This window comes from Psammomys obesus, unplaced genomic scaffold, assembly GCF_907164565.1.
Source record: "Psammomys obesus unplaced genomic scaffold, mPsaObe1.curated_primary_1811, whole genome shotgun sequence".
Classification (NCBI taxonomy): Eukaryota; Metazoa; Chordata; class Mammalia; order Rodentia; family Muridae; genus Psammomys; species Psammomys obesus.
The window spans coordinates 3,869,214-3,884,325 of NW_026596162.1; the positions used below are offsets into that span (position 1 = coordinate 3,869,214).

At 45.2% G+C, this 15,112-nt stretch overlaps 1 long non-coding RNA gene across 1 annotated transcript; it reads right to left on the minus strand.

The window, feature by feature from the left end:
• Positions 1-2,785: 2,785 nt before the first annotated feature.
• Positions 2,786-11,993, minus strand: LOC129667503 (uncharacterized). The gene is made up of 3 exons (XR_008718744.1): positions 11,582-11,993; positions 6,708-6,795; positions 2,786-3,057 (listed from the first exon to the last, which is right to left on the minus strand). It is a non-coding gene; the product is annotated as an uncharacterized LOC129667503 (long non-coding RNA).
• Between the last annotated feature and the right edge of the window lie 3,119 nt (positions 11,994-15,112).

Sequence of the window (15,112 nt, forward strand, 5' to 3'; positions counted from 1 at the left end):
TCATCTCTCTGTCTGTCCACTACACAGAGATCTCAAAGTCCTGCTTGACAGGAGGGGAGGGTGGAGCTTTATACTGTCTCGCTCAGCTGAGTGTGTGAGCATTCCAGCCGCTGCCTTCTCTGTCAGGAGATCTCACCTCCAGCTCTGCCTGGTAACCCCCAGCCCAAAGATCCCTTGTTCTGCTCTGTATAGGTTTGGCTTCTGTGGCCTCAGGGCAGCGCTAATCTCAGATCTAACCTCTTTTCAACAGCTCGCTCTACTCGTTATTTAGCAAGCCACTGCTCCCCTGGCTTCAGGGAGGCCTAGTGTCTCCACTCCTGAGGGCGGAAGGACTCTGCCATAGAAGTCACGCCCCTCTCAGCTTCTTCCGGTTGGGATACCATTCATCCAAGTCCTGTACTGCTGCATTTGAGCCTTTATCCCTGATTTTTCTCCATATCCTTGTAGGGGTCAGCTCTGTTTTTAGCATTTCTCATTTCTGCAGGCCATTAGACACACTTGCTGCTTATCTTTACCCAGAACTGCATCTGAACAAACTTGTTCAGACACAAACATTGCAGAATGACTAGAAATATTTTATTTTGTTGCTGAGTGCTCCTAGGAGAAAGGGAATTTCAAAACATAATCAGATAAATGTCTAATTCTTTTTATCTCTGCCAAGAAGGCAGTGCTGTTGTTTTCAGTCATCTGTAGCTTTTTCTGACTAGTCTCCTCTCACACACACAATGAAGAAGCTTTCAAAATCACAGGATCACCACTTATGACAACGAAAAGCTGGGAGTCACCAGAGGACGGGGCCCCTTGATTGGGAAAAGGACCAGAAGGGTTTTATGATTGACTTTGTTTCCAGTTCCCAGTACATGGGGTGGGGCTGGGTGTCGGGTGGTGACATAGGATAGGCTTAGCATGCACAGAGCCCTGCGTTCGGTCCCCAGCACCAGGAAAAAATAAACAGTCATTGGCATGTGATGATACTAAAAGCCAAAGGAGGCTGCAATTGCTCTTCTGCCTTACAGGAGGCATCTTCATACACAGCTATCCCTTGTTTGACCTCTGCCCCTTCTCTCAGGAGTCCATCATTTTGGGAGTCCTAGAAGAAATTACTCCAAAATAATGGAGTATGAGCTTAAACTTCCGGCAGAATAAAAAAAGTTCCCCAGGTTTCAGGAGTTTTAAAACTTTCAGAACTATAATTTTTTTTCTAGCTACATTACTCTCTCTAAAATTCTGTGAAAATGGCTTTCTCAAGTTTATTGCTAATTATATACTTAATATATATTTATTGAAAGCCATTTGTATGTCAGCCCTATGAAAAAAAGCTGAAATAAGATGCCTCTTAGGAGGTTAACCTGTTGCTTAGCTGAAGAGAGTGACATCTTTTTAAAACCACATAATATAAGTGTGTAGCTAGCTCAGTAGAATAGTGTATGCACAGCATGTGGAAAGCAGTCAGCCCGACCACCAGCACTGAAGACAGAGAATGAAAGATGGTTCAGACAAGGTTCTGAAGTTGTAAGAGGATGAGGCCCAAAGAGGAGGGAACTGATTTTCCCCAAGGACACCAGACAACTGTCAGCAAGAGAGAGCATCCACACAGCAGGCTAGTGTCTGCAGAGAAGGGAAGTCCCCTAATCGAAAGAAGTCATTCTGTCTGCCTGAAAAGGAAGGTGTGTGTCAAGGCCAAGGTCCTATGAAGAAATCTGAAGGTGAGGCTTCAGGCAAGTAATTTTGAAAATAACCTCTCTAGTGATACTGACTTAGAACTTAGAATTTCCAACTGTCTGCTTTTTAAAAGTCCCCCAAGTGTGTGGACTGGGTTTAGAAACCACTGTTTCAGGTAGTGTGGTTCTGTGGAAGGGATCTCAGGAGTGAGATAGTGCAGCCAGACTAATGAAGAATCAGCCCTGTAGCCAGACTGAAGAGTCAGGGGCAGCAGAAACAAGGAGATTATGTTGAGGGGCTCATGACAGGGAGAAACCAAGGTGGGACCAGGAGAGGGTAAAGATGAGCCTATAGTCTGTTTCACTGTCCTGTCCACCATAAGAAGGAAGTATAATTACCTGGAGGAGGCTGGGTCTCTAACTTAGATTCAGCAGAACTTTGAGTTCAGAGAAAGTGGGTGAGGCACTCTGGGCATCATGAGCAGGCAAGTGTGTAAGTGGGTATGAAGAGTTGAAGATTTAGGGCTCCCTGGTTGAGGAGAAGGTACTTGACAGCAGACAAATAAGGGAGTGGCCCCCAGAGAAGGTGAGGATTGAGATGAAAGAGAACCATATTGTCAATCTCAAAGCAGTGAGAAGAGCAAGCATGGCGGTAGATGAAAGTAATGGAATCAGAAAGTTGCAAGAGCTACTTATCTGGAATGCTTGAAGCTCTGGGTTCCTTTCCAAGCACCACAAAATTAAAACAAAGCAAATGAGGAGGAGGAAGACAGACACACAGAAAACAAGAAATGAAAAGAAAAATACCTACACAAAAATTATTTCCCAAGCACACATCTGTAATCCCAGTATTCAGAAATGGAAGGCAAGAGGATGGAGATTTTGAGGCCAGCCTGGGCTACATAGGAAGATCCAGTCTCAAACAACAATAAAACCAGCAAGAAGGAAAGGGAGAGCAAAAAGGAAAAGCCCAGTGCCCTCAGACAGTGAGGACGCCTTGAACAAACCGAGCATGTGGTCAGACAGGGCTAGCAGCCTTCACCTGTGCAGGCTGCCTCCCATCCTGCCCTGCCTCTAGGGAGCAGGCAGCTTGAGGCACCAGGAAAAAAGGGGGAGAGTCAAAGTGTGCATCTGCCTTATTATTTGTAATCTCCTTGAGGATTTCATTGGTGCTCAGCAGCATTTTGCCCCCTCCCCCAAAGGCGGGAGGGTGCTCCAGGCTTGGGTGTGACTCCAGCAGATGTAATTGCTGAGTGAGGAGCTTTAGTGTCCCTGAGAGCCAGCTGGGGAAGCCAGGAGTGTCACCCTTCAGGCACATGCCAGCTCAGTTCTGCATTTCTGACACATTTCTTCCGATTTTTACAGCACACACCTGGTACTCAGATTATTCTAGATGCTGAAAAAAAAAAAAAGACATTTAACAGAGAGAAAAACCAAAAACCGGGTGTGTGTGTGTGTGTGGGGTTCCCTCATTCTGTGCTCTCTACTGCTTGTATTTTTGCTTTCACTGGAAGGAGACCTCACACATATGTTAAAGGTGGTCAGAGACCCCCTATTACCAGGTAAAGTCTATTTCATATGCACCCTCCTTCCCCACTCCAGCAAGTCAGTCATTTTCATCTGAAGAGCTCAGGTGTCCTGGATACAATGAATTAAGCTGTCCAGCACTCCTGGGAAGTGGGAAAGTTGGAGGCTCCTCTGTGAACAGGTAACAAGGCTCCATGACTATCTCCATTCACACTTATTCACTCAGCAGATATTTTTATTGACTGCCTACTCTGTACAATCCAGGGCTTATGAAACTCTGCCCTGCCCACAGGAACAGTGTATCCAGCTCTGGGGCAAGCTGAGGCAGGCATGCTCCACTTAAAACCCTTGCAAGAACAAGGCAGGCAGCCTTGCTTGCCAAATGGAGCGCAAAAGAGCTCCTGTTCCCCAAGCCTGCTCACCTGGGCCTATGACCTGCGAAGGCTCAGAGCGGAAGGCAGCAGAGCACTAGTGGCCTGTGCTAGCCAGCTCGCAGCCTCTCTCCCCAGGAGGCTGGGAGCTCTCAGCAGTAGGGCTGGAACTAGCCTCTTTGGGCCACCTCCAACACAGGCCCACCTCACCCCTGCAGCCCACTTCACTTCCGGCTCTACTTCCTGCGAGCCGCCATCACTAGCTGTGTCACTGTGAAGTTCCATCTCTTGGCACCTGGAGGGGACCTTGTAAAGGTGTGTTGAATGAGGAACGAAGGAGCACTGTGCGCAAAGAGCAGGCAGTATATGTTAAAGTCCCTGCCTGCTGCAGGGCGTGGCTGCCATACTCTGCCCTCCACCTAGGGCGGGGCTTCTCTCCCAGAGGCCCTTCACTATATAACCGGACATCTTGGTTACATAGGCCCCCTTTCTGCCCTTCCTACCCCTTTACTCCTTTCCTGCTCTCTCTCCCTTCCCTCCACCCCCCCAGCGCCAGTGCCAGCGCCCCTTCCCCTCCCCACTCCCTCGCTGCTCCCAAGAAACCCGCACTTATATAATGTAGCTTCGTCTCTCCTTTAGCTCATTCTGTTTTATTTAACCAAGCAGTATAGACTCAGAATGCACTTGGGTTGCTCAGAGGAGTGGAAATAACCTGCTAGGTTGGAATCTGGTGTGTGGGAGGGCCCTGGGCTGTATGGGAGGATCCTAGGAAGACAAACAGGACCCAATCACGGCATGTCTTATGTCCTTAAAAGTAGACTTTGTCCTATTGGCATGGACAGGAGACATGTAATGCAGATGGGATTGCCAAGGCAGGAAAGCATTAGGCCGAATCTGGGTCGGGGTACAGGGTGGATTAGATAAAGCAAGGTGAGACCAGGAGGCAGCTCAAATGGGAGCCAGTATTACCTCCATCACTGTTATCCAGTGTGGAAATGCAAAAGATGCATCTAGAAAAGATAGCATCTTTCTTCTATCAAAGGGCATCCTGATAAGGTAGAATGAGGATGTGTATAATTTAAAAATCCAAGGAAGGTGGTGGTGTGGTTCACAACCACAATCTCGGCACTTGAGAGGCTTAGGCAGGACGATTGCAGCACGTTTAAGGCCAGCCTGGGCTACAGTGGGAGTCTATCTCGGAACAAAAACAACAAAACAAACAAAAACAGACTCCCCAAGCAAAAATCAATCAAAAAAATCTAAATATGATGGGCGTAGTGGTGAATACCTTTAATCCCAGCACTCAGGAGGCAAAGCCGGCTGCTTCGCTGTGAGTTTGAGGCCAGTCCTACCTGTATAGTGAGCTCCAGGCCAGCCAGGGCTACATCATGAGACCCTCAAAAAATAAAAATAAAAGAAATCTAAGCCAGTTTCATTTGGGCTGTTGATAAACAGCCCCAGTTTCTAAGCAAGAATTGGCCTGTCTCTGGCCTTCCACTCCCAGGAAGCCACTCTCTTGAGAAACCTGCTCTGTAGCGTGGGCAGGACTCTCTCTGGAGATGGAGGAGAAGAGTGGAAGCTCTCATGGGGCATTGAGTGTTCACTTTAGTTTATGAGCTCTCCAGGATGACACATGAGAGGTGCACAGATAGGCACATGTGTATTCACCTATGCACGTTTGCACTTGTGTGCTTGCGTGAACATTGTATGCCCACATGTAAATGCATGTGCTTGCATTCATGGGTGTGTGTGTGTGTGTGTGTGTGCATTTGCACTTGTGTGAGTACATGCACACCTATGCCTGTACACCCATATGTACACGTGTGCATTTCTGCTTACACACTTTGTGCTGCTGTGTGCCAGTGGCTTCTCCAGATCTCTTGCCTCTCCATATCTTATCTGGAGTTAAACACTGTCCCGCTCCCGGCCGATCCTAATCTCTGCTAAGACAGTCTCTTTGGGCTTAGTAAACCTGGATTTGAAAAACAGCCCAGCTTTACATTTGCCCCAATTGGTGGCGGTGGAGGCCAGACCAGTTACAACAAACCATTTGCCTTTCAGGCAAAGAGCTAACGGCAAAAATGACTATTCAAGTAAAGCCTTGGTGTGCCAGCGTTTTAGTGTTTTTCCACAGTGAATTAACTCAGGAGTGATGATTGCATGTCTTGGCGAATGGGAAAAAAAAAAAATCAAAATAAGCAAGCAAAGAAAGGTGTCCTCACTGAGGCCTGTGCTGTTTTGGGACACCCTCGAGTGTGGCCTCAGACAGGGAGTGAAGGGGGCTGGGTTAGCTCTGCAGTAGTGTGTGTGTGTGCTTAGCACTGCTGAGAGCCTGGATTCCATCCTGGGCACCACAGCAAGAGAGTAAACAGAGAAGTAAGCAAAGGAAGGGGAAGAGACTGCAAGACAGAGAGGCACAAGGTAGGCTATTTAAGAAGTGCACAGAAAGGAAAGGATTAATTTAAGTGAAATTTGCACTCTTTATAAGTTAGACAAGAATGGATTCTGTGTCCTTAAATAAGTACAGATGTCTGTGACAGACAGCAAATGATACGAAACCCTTGCTCTGAGTATCAGGACCTCTTGAAATGCTCATGAGTTAAAGCCCCCTCCTCCCTCTGCTTTTGTCCCCTCCTTTCCCTCTCCATCTCTTATACAGGCTATTACTAGGAAGTTCAGGATAGTCTGGGCACAGAAACCTGCACAACAGCCTCCTTCTTTCCTTCCTCTCAGGTGCAGGGATTATACAGGCCTGTATAATATTATGCACGCACAGTCTGGAAATTCCATGTTTCTGTAACAAGATTTCCAGTAGTCACAATTCTGTAGAAACAACCGAAACATCCGTCTTCATTGTGGATAAGCATAATTTACTGCATGGTTCCATTTTTAGGAAGTGTCCACAGTGGGTAAATCCATTGACTTAGAAGGTGGATTAGAATGGCTGCCAAGTGTGGGACAGTCAGGGAGACGGGGAGTTTCCTTTTGGGGTGATGAACTGAATTGAGACAGTGCTGTTGGGATAATGGCATATAAATGCTAAGAGCTACTGAATTGTAACTTTAGGGTGAATTTTATGGGTAATTGTGTATTCACAAATTTAAAAATGAATTTCTATGACTGCAACACTCAGTTGGAGCTTACTCACCTTGTTTTTATTTTTCCTAACTGGAAATATCACAATCACATGTATAAAATCAAAGTCCTCTTTCTTCCTTTCCCCAGCTACTCCATGCCTATATCCAAAAGTAAGGGGTATTATCAGTTTTCTATGCATATTCACAACACTCACAGATTTTTTGGGTACACAAGCAAATAAATGTACATTTGCAAATGTTTTTCGCCCCTTTTAAATATATAGCGACTTTCACTTGGTTCTGTACATTTTGGATCTCCTTCCGTGATGTTTGCTCACATCCCAAATAACCGTGTCAGTCGACAATGCACCCATAGACAATGTGGTCAGGATAAATCACCGTTCAAGACACTCCCATTGACCTACTTCCTACACTCACACCCAACACTCCCCCCAACACACCAAAAAGACAGAGTAGGTAAAGATTCACAACCACTAGGCCTCTTGTAGCAAACAAAGAAGTACGTGGGAGGTCTGGGCCTGACACCAAGCGTTTGGGTCTTTCCAGTATTGGGCTGGCTGGTTTTCCCCAGGGTTTGGAGCTAGATCTAGGAGTTCTGTTAATACAGGAGCTAGTTACTAAGATGCTCTGGTCCATCCTTTGGACTTCATACATGAAGATCCCTATGCATATATAATATTAATGAAATTTGTGCAGTTTTATTAAACAGTAATTGGGTTCCTAGAGCTACCCAAACACCCTCATGAGGGGGACAGAAAGAGACCTTGCCTTCTTTTAAAAATAAAACCAGGCCATGAGTTATGATCTGGGCAGCCTTTCTTGGTTTGGGGCCTCAGCTGAGGATAAATAGTCCCAGTATTACAACTGTAGTGCCATGGGAATCAGAAGCCATACAGAAGCCGGGCAGCCATCTTAGCAAACTTGGCAATTTCAAAAACCATACTTTATAACAGGACACACACACACACACACACACACACACACACACACACACACACCAAACAAACAAACAAACAAACAAACAAAAACAGATGGCCTGGGAATGTAGCTCAGGTGGGAAGTGCTTACCCAGCCCTGGATTCAGTCCCCAGCACCTCATAAAACCAGGAGTGTTGATCCTAGCACTTTGGAGGCTGTATAATAGGGAGTTTGAGGCCAGCCCTATGCCACATGAGTCCTGGTCACTAACAACATAAAAAAGGAAGTAATAAAGAATAATAAAGGAAAAGGTAAAAACGTGAATGTGTTGAAAGCAAGAAAAATTTCCTCTCTGTCTTTTGGACAGTATAGAGCACAGACTTGGGGAGAGTATTTGCCTAGCATGTGTGAGGGTCTGGGTTCCATCCCAGCTTAGAAAAATTAATCTGTATCCAATAGGCGCTTTTGCTTCATATATAAAATCGTCCACATGCACCTGCTGGTACTTGGTGTGGTTAAACAGGAAGTTGTTATTAAATAAAGAATTTGTATTGACCTTTGCCAAGGTTTTGACATGTTTTTACTACATTATTGTTTCTGAGTTATGTTTTATCCATTTTTTGCAGTTTATGTTTGTTAGTTTGCTTACTTTTCAAAGCATCATTTTATTGTACTATTTACTAATTGAATAGTAAACAATAAAACATGGACTGTTTAGCTTTCTAAAAAAAAAAAAAAAAATCGTCCACAACAGTCAAAAGGCAGGCACAATGCGATGTGCACACACATTCAAACTTGAGGGATGAACCGGGGAGAATGGAGCATGGGGAGTTAGTGCTTAGCGCTTTAGTTTTAGAAGCTGAAAAGGAGTTGGATGAATGGATAGGGACTGACCAGAACTTTGTAGTTAAAAGTGGTTAAACTGGTCTGTTTTACGCTGTGTTCATTTTACCGCACTAACACCATTTATTATTATTTAAACATAGATGTATTCACGTTGTTTTGTGTATATACATGTCTTGCCTGCCTGTATGTCTGTGCACCGTGTGCATGTCTTGTGCTCGTGGAGGCTGGAGGAGGGGGTCGGAAGTGGGAAGGGGAGTTCCAGGTGGTTGTGAGCCACCATGCGAGTGCTGGGAATTGAACCCTGGTCTTCTGCAAGAGCAATAAGTGCTCTTAACCTCTAAGCCACCTCTCCAGCCCCATTATCACATTTTTTCCCCTTTTAAACAGGAAGGAAACTCAGACACATGGAAACCTTTGGGGACATCTTGCTAAGTGAAATGCAGCTCAGAGGACCAGCACTGGACAGTTGCGGTTGCTCGCTAGAGAAACCAGACTCAGAGACAGAAAGCAGAATGTGCCAGAGGCAGAGAGAGAGACAGAGAGAGAGAGAGACAGAGAGAGAGAGACAGACAGAGAGAGAAGCAATGCATTTAATGAGTATGAAGTTTCTGGGCTGACATGATGGCTTAGACTTGAAGGTTCTTGATCTCTGACCAGTGATGGAAGCCTGATAACCTGAGTTTAGTCCCAACACTCAAAACCTAAGTAAAGGCAGGGGAGAGAACTGGTTCTACAGAGCAGCCCACCGGCTTTTACATGCATGCTGTGATGAATGCACACACACACATGATAATAATAAATAAAATGTTAAGAAAAAGATCAGACTCTCTTGAAAATAGCTTTAGGTTTTCAAGATGAAAGAGTTGTATCGATAGAAGGTAGCACAACTATACCTAACACTTTTGAACTACACACACAAATGATTAAAATGGTAATATTTTTGTATATAGCAATAAAGCACTTACCTTTGGATACAGTGACACCTGCAGAAGGCTGAGGCAGGAGGGTAGAGAGTTTGAGGCCAGCCAGGGTTACAAGGCAAGACGTGTCTCAAAAAACAAACAAACAAACAAACAAACAAACAAATAAATAAAAAAAGAATAAACAAAAGATAAAGAAAGGCTATAAACTAAGAGAAGAGAAAAGATATTTGTTAAATGTTTACATCTCTATCCATTTATCTTGCATGGAAACAGCAGGTTGATGATCAGAGAATATACCAATGATTTTATTGTTGATTTCGAATGCCTCAGTTTCCCTCAGGGCAGCCAAGTGAGATCCAGCTGCATTCTGCAGAACCAGGCCATGACCCTCAGGGCATAGCCGGAGATGCAGGGAGAGACCTTTGGCCTCCTAACAATACATGCTGGAGGAGAGAGGAAGAGCGATGGGTTTATCATTCTCTGAAATGTAGGCAAAGGGCTCTAGACTCACCAGCCTTAGAGGATACAGGGAATACAGTGCTGGGGAAAACAGCCATTTTCTTTGGAGCTTGTCCACATCTGTCTTTTAAAAAGATCCAGGGAGGATGGTTTCCCAACAGTTTGCAGCAAGAAAGAATTAATGTATGATGACTTAGCTAAAGCAGCTTGAAAAGTGGATAAAGTCACATAAATAGGTAATTTGTAGAAGACAGTGTTGAAGCATTTGTAGACATTGCCTGACTCTGTACTAATTAGAGAAAATCAAATGAAGATAGTACTGAATACATACTGAGATGTTTCCCAATTATTAAAAAACAAAAGCAAAATTAAACTAAAATGTGAGGAATCAGTGCATTGTCAGGTTTTAGGATGACAATATGACCTGACTTCAGGAAATACCAAAATTATACGAGTCTAAGCCTGCTGGAGTGGTACATAGATATACAAACCAGCACTCTGGAGGCTGAGGAAGGGAATGGAAGGCAGCAAGTATTCTCACCACATACATGTTGTTTATATTTGACTGTAAATCTGGAAAAGTATTTAACAGAAAGAAAAACAGGGAAGGGATGGGGGAAGGCAGAAAGGGAAGGAGAGGCAGTGAAGGAGGGAAAGAAGGAAGGAAGGAAGGAAGGAAGGAAGGAAGGAAGGAAGGAAGGAAGGAAGGAAGGAAGGAAGGGACAGTTTGGACAGATAGGGACCATCCCTGCTGCTAGTGGAAATGTAAGTTTGTTCACGCTAGAAGAGACAATGGTGTATGTATTAAAGATGAGCCTCCGTATGTCCCAACAACCTCACGCCTAGGTTTCAGAAACCTTTAGGGGCTCAGCAGTGGTGGCACACGCCTTTAATTACAGCTCTCAGGCGGCAGAGGCAGGTGGATCTCTGAGTTCAAGGCCAGCTTGGTCTACAGAGTGAGTTCCAGAAGGGCTTATGGCTACATAGAGAAACCCTGTCTTAAAAAACAAAAAACCAAACCAACAACAAGAAAATCTTCAGGAGTTGTAAACACACACACACACACACACACACACACACACACACACACACACACACCTGTGTTTGTGGAGCTATCATTTGTGACAGTGAACAATTTAAATGTTTAATTTATTTTTTAAAGATCTATTTTATTATTTATTTATGCATATATCTGTATCTCTGTGAGTGCAAGAACCAGTGGAGGCTGAAAAAAGGTGTTGAGTGCCCTAGAACTGGCGTTACAGGTGCTTGGGACCTGACATGTAGATGCTGGGAACCGAACTCGCTCAGGGCCTCAGCAAGAACAGCCAGTGCTCTTAACTGCTGAGCCATCTCTCCAGCCCCCAACTTAAGCATTTTAAATGCTCATGTACAAGACTCTGGGTAAGCAAATAAGTTATTTTTGTTCATACAATGGACTAAATGAAAAAGCACAACGTAAATAATTTGACAGGTCTGAATCTCACACACGATTAAGTGACAAAGATGGCATTTGCAAGTGGCTTTCTACTCAAGGCTGCTTGTATAAAGGTATGCTATGCAGCAACGGCTCTATAGTTAGGTCACACACGAACATATGAGTGGAGGAGAAATAGTAAGCTCCAGAGAGTAGCTCTGGAGAGAGGAAGGAGAATGGAGGGGTCCAGAGTGTACCAGCTACGCCACAGTTCAGGTTTGTTTCTTTTAAACGCCATGGGAATTTGCACAGAGTGGAATCATCACAGCAGAATCCAAAGTCCAGAGTTATGTTTGCTTACCTCTATCTCTGCTTGTCCCAAGGTGCAACAGGATAAGTACCCTGACAGTATGTCTCCGGTGTCTCACCGCAGAGTCTCAGCGGCAGGTGTTGGTGAGCAGGAAGATACTGCAGTTGCAATCTTTGTCTTCATCCAGGAAGAGAACAAACCTGGCATCTAGCCAGAGGAGCAGATGCAGGACTCTGTGTGTGATCTCAGAGGAAGGTGTATGTTTGTGTGTGTGTGTGTGTGTGTGTGTGTGTGCGTGCACATACAGTTTTGCCTGAAACTCACTATATAGTCCAGGGCAGTCTTGAACTCATGATCTTCCTGCCTCAGCCTTCCAGGATTTCAGCTATGCACCACAATGAACTGCCAGATAGAATTCGGTAGCACGGAAAATACCCAGATCTCAAAATGCCTTTTTATTATTCAGAAATTGTGCCTCGAAGACTCACCAGCTCTTAGTTTCCAGGGCAGTAGACTGCGAGATTTTAACGAGATGGCCTGGATGATGAGACAGTCCAGAGGAAAGCCCCAGGGTCTGTTATCAGTGCTGCCATGACAACCACAGAGCACAGGATTAACACAGGATTAGTGGAGACCAAAGGTCACGCTAGACATTGATATGTTGCAAGCTTTCACTTAGGTGCCTGGACTATACACTTCAAACACATTGGATGACTAAGGGAAAAAAGGGTAATTTTTTTCAAACCTGAAAATAACTTGTTATTAATTTTATTGTTTTTTCAGTCTTTGCATTAGAATGTTGCCTAGAAACAATCACCCCCAAACTACCCTTGAAAGGAGTGGTTCTCAACCTGTGGGTTGCAACCCCCCTGAGGGGTTAAATGACCCTTCCACAGGGGTCGCCTAAGACCACCAGAAAACACAGGTATTTGCATCACAATTCATAACAGTAGCAAATTTACAGTTTTGAAATAGAAATAAAATAATCTTATGGTTGGGGGGCGGTCACCACAACATGAGGCACTGTATTAAATATAAAGGGGCACATCTATTAACTATGTTCAGTACACTCAGGGGTAACGCTGACTCCCCTGCTTGTACAGGCTTCAATATCACCATGACTTTCCTCCCTCCATACAGCGCTGTCATGTCCTAACATCAGCGAGCTTTGCAACTCAGATTCCAGAAGACTCGAGAATAATTAAAGGCTGAGAGTAATCAAGCACCCAGAAAGCTGGCGGCAAGAGAATGATGTGTCAGTTCCAGCTGTCGCTTTTCTAGAAGGGTGTTGTCCGCAAGGGCTTGTCTGGTATAGCTCCTTGCTGCTAAAAAAAGTGTTCCATTGGCTGGCAGCAGCCCCTGAATGTTTATTAGAGACCTAGAATCTGAAACCCCACTCAGTTGTATTGGACAGTCTTTTGCTTACCATGATTCTCCAGTGATTTTCATGCACTTGGATCACCTATGTATTTATTTGAGGCAGATCTCACAGTGTAGTCCAAGCTGAGTTCAAACTCATTATAAAACCCAGATGGGACTTGAACTGAAGACCCGTTTCCTTCTGCCTCTAACCCTAACCCCGAATGCTGACGTTACAGGTGTGTACCTCCATGCCAGCTTCATGCACATTCACCTTTGGGATCGTAGCCTGACCACTCAAGGCAACACACTCTCTTCCCCACAGATGTTGGCATAATAAGAAGTAACGCTTCTTGAGGAAGATCAGACTCTCCAGAGAGTTTACAAAGGGAAGTTTTTCTAAAAGCCATTGAAAGGTAATACCAGAACTGCCTGGCTTTGTGGAAACAGAAGGTTACTATTTGCAGATTATATTTGGCACAAAATTTTTATTCTGTCTTCCCTCATTCATTGAAAACACAAAGTGGATCCTGGAAAACAGCAGGAAGAAGAGAAGGAATGAAATGGTTAAATTAAATAATAGTGGAACCGATGTTGAAGCTGAGTGGGAGAGCCTCAACACAGGCACGTAGAGTCCTAGATGTCCTAATCTATCGTTGGAGCACCCCTTCACACGTTATGCAGCGTGACCATGACCCCATCGTATTCCAGCTTCCTCTGCTTGGAAATTGCCCTCATCATTCCCAGAGCCTGAATGAGGGCTGTACCCAGGGTGTGGTTGTAAAGGGCTCTGGGGTTCTCAGATGGAAGACACTGTCCCAGCTCCTGTGTCATCAGGACCATGCTGTGAGGGCCAGGTGGTCTCTTGCTTTGCAGCTTCCTTGCACTTTGGGCATAGTGTGGTCATTTAGTTTTAGCTCCTGGCTTCTGGGGAGGAGAGCAGAGGATGGCTCCGAGGTGGGGTTAAGCAGATGAAGCAAACCTGTGGCTGGGGAAGCTTCATGGTGGCTGGCAGATCCACCTGCCACTCATGGCTGAAGAGAGCTTGAGTTTCGTATACTGTTGCCGTGATGTGAGAGGGGGCATGCATCCAAGTCCCTTAGCCTGCTGGAGGAGGAGCAACTACCCAATGGTGTCACTAAGTAGCAGGGTGGCTGTAACACCTGTGACATGTGATAATATGGCAGTGGAGGTGAGGGCATGGCTGACTCTCAAAGTGGTCTCCAGACACAAGCATAGAATAAACACCCGTGAGTGCCTCCTGCAGACTCCCAGAGAGACAGCGGTTGTATGTGGGCAGCTCCAGACTGCAGCAGGTCAGAATGTACCTGGCTTACAGGTGTGCAACACAGGTAAGCCAGAACTCCCAAATTGGGGGCAGGGGAGAGAGAGATAGGGGAACCATTTAGAAGGAGGAAGGAAATTGGAGAGAGGGGAAAGGAGGGATGGGGCAAATATTGGGGTAAATCTTATGCATGGATTAAAGATGTCATAATGAAACCCATTACACTGTATGCCAACTAAAAATGAATTACTAAAAAAAAAATTAGAGGCTGGATAGCTCAGTTGGTAAAGCACTTACTGTACAAGCATGAGGTCCTGGGTTCAGCTCTCCATCCAGCACCCAGATAAGGGCAGGCATGATGATCCATGCCTGTAACATTAGTGGAGTGTGTGTGTGTGTGTGTGTGTGTGTGTGTGTGTGTGTGTGTGAAATGCAGAGACAGGCAGTTTTGGGCCTTCTGGTCAGCCCCCCTAGCTGCGACAGTGAGGTCCAGCTTCAGTGAGAGACCCTGTCTCAAAAACTAGCCAGGAGGGAATGGAGGACTATATGCTTATCTCTAGCCTACAAAGGCGTGCTCATGCATCTGCACACATGCATTCATATGCATTCTCTACACACACCTGCGCACACACATGTGTACATGCAGGCACCGAATACTGTTTTACCGCTAGCCTATGGCCTCGAGGTTCACTCATACCCACTCTTAAGTCAGATTTTCTAACTATGTGAGGTCAAGTCGCTCTATACCCTGCTGTGCTGATGTGCCACATCTCATTTGTACATTTGCCTGTCAGTGGATGATTGGCAGTTTTCACAGGTTGGCTACTGTGATTGTATATGTTACCAGGATTGCATATGTTACAGGAATACAGATACTGCCAAGTGTCTGTTTTCAGCATTTAAGGTTTAGGCAGATGTGAGGTGATGTGTTTAGAGGG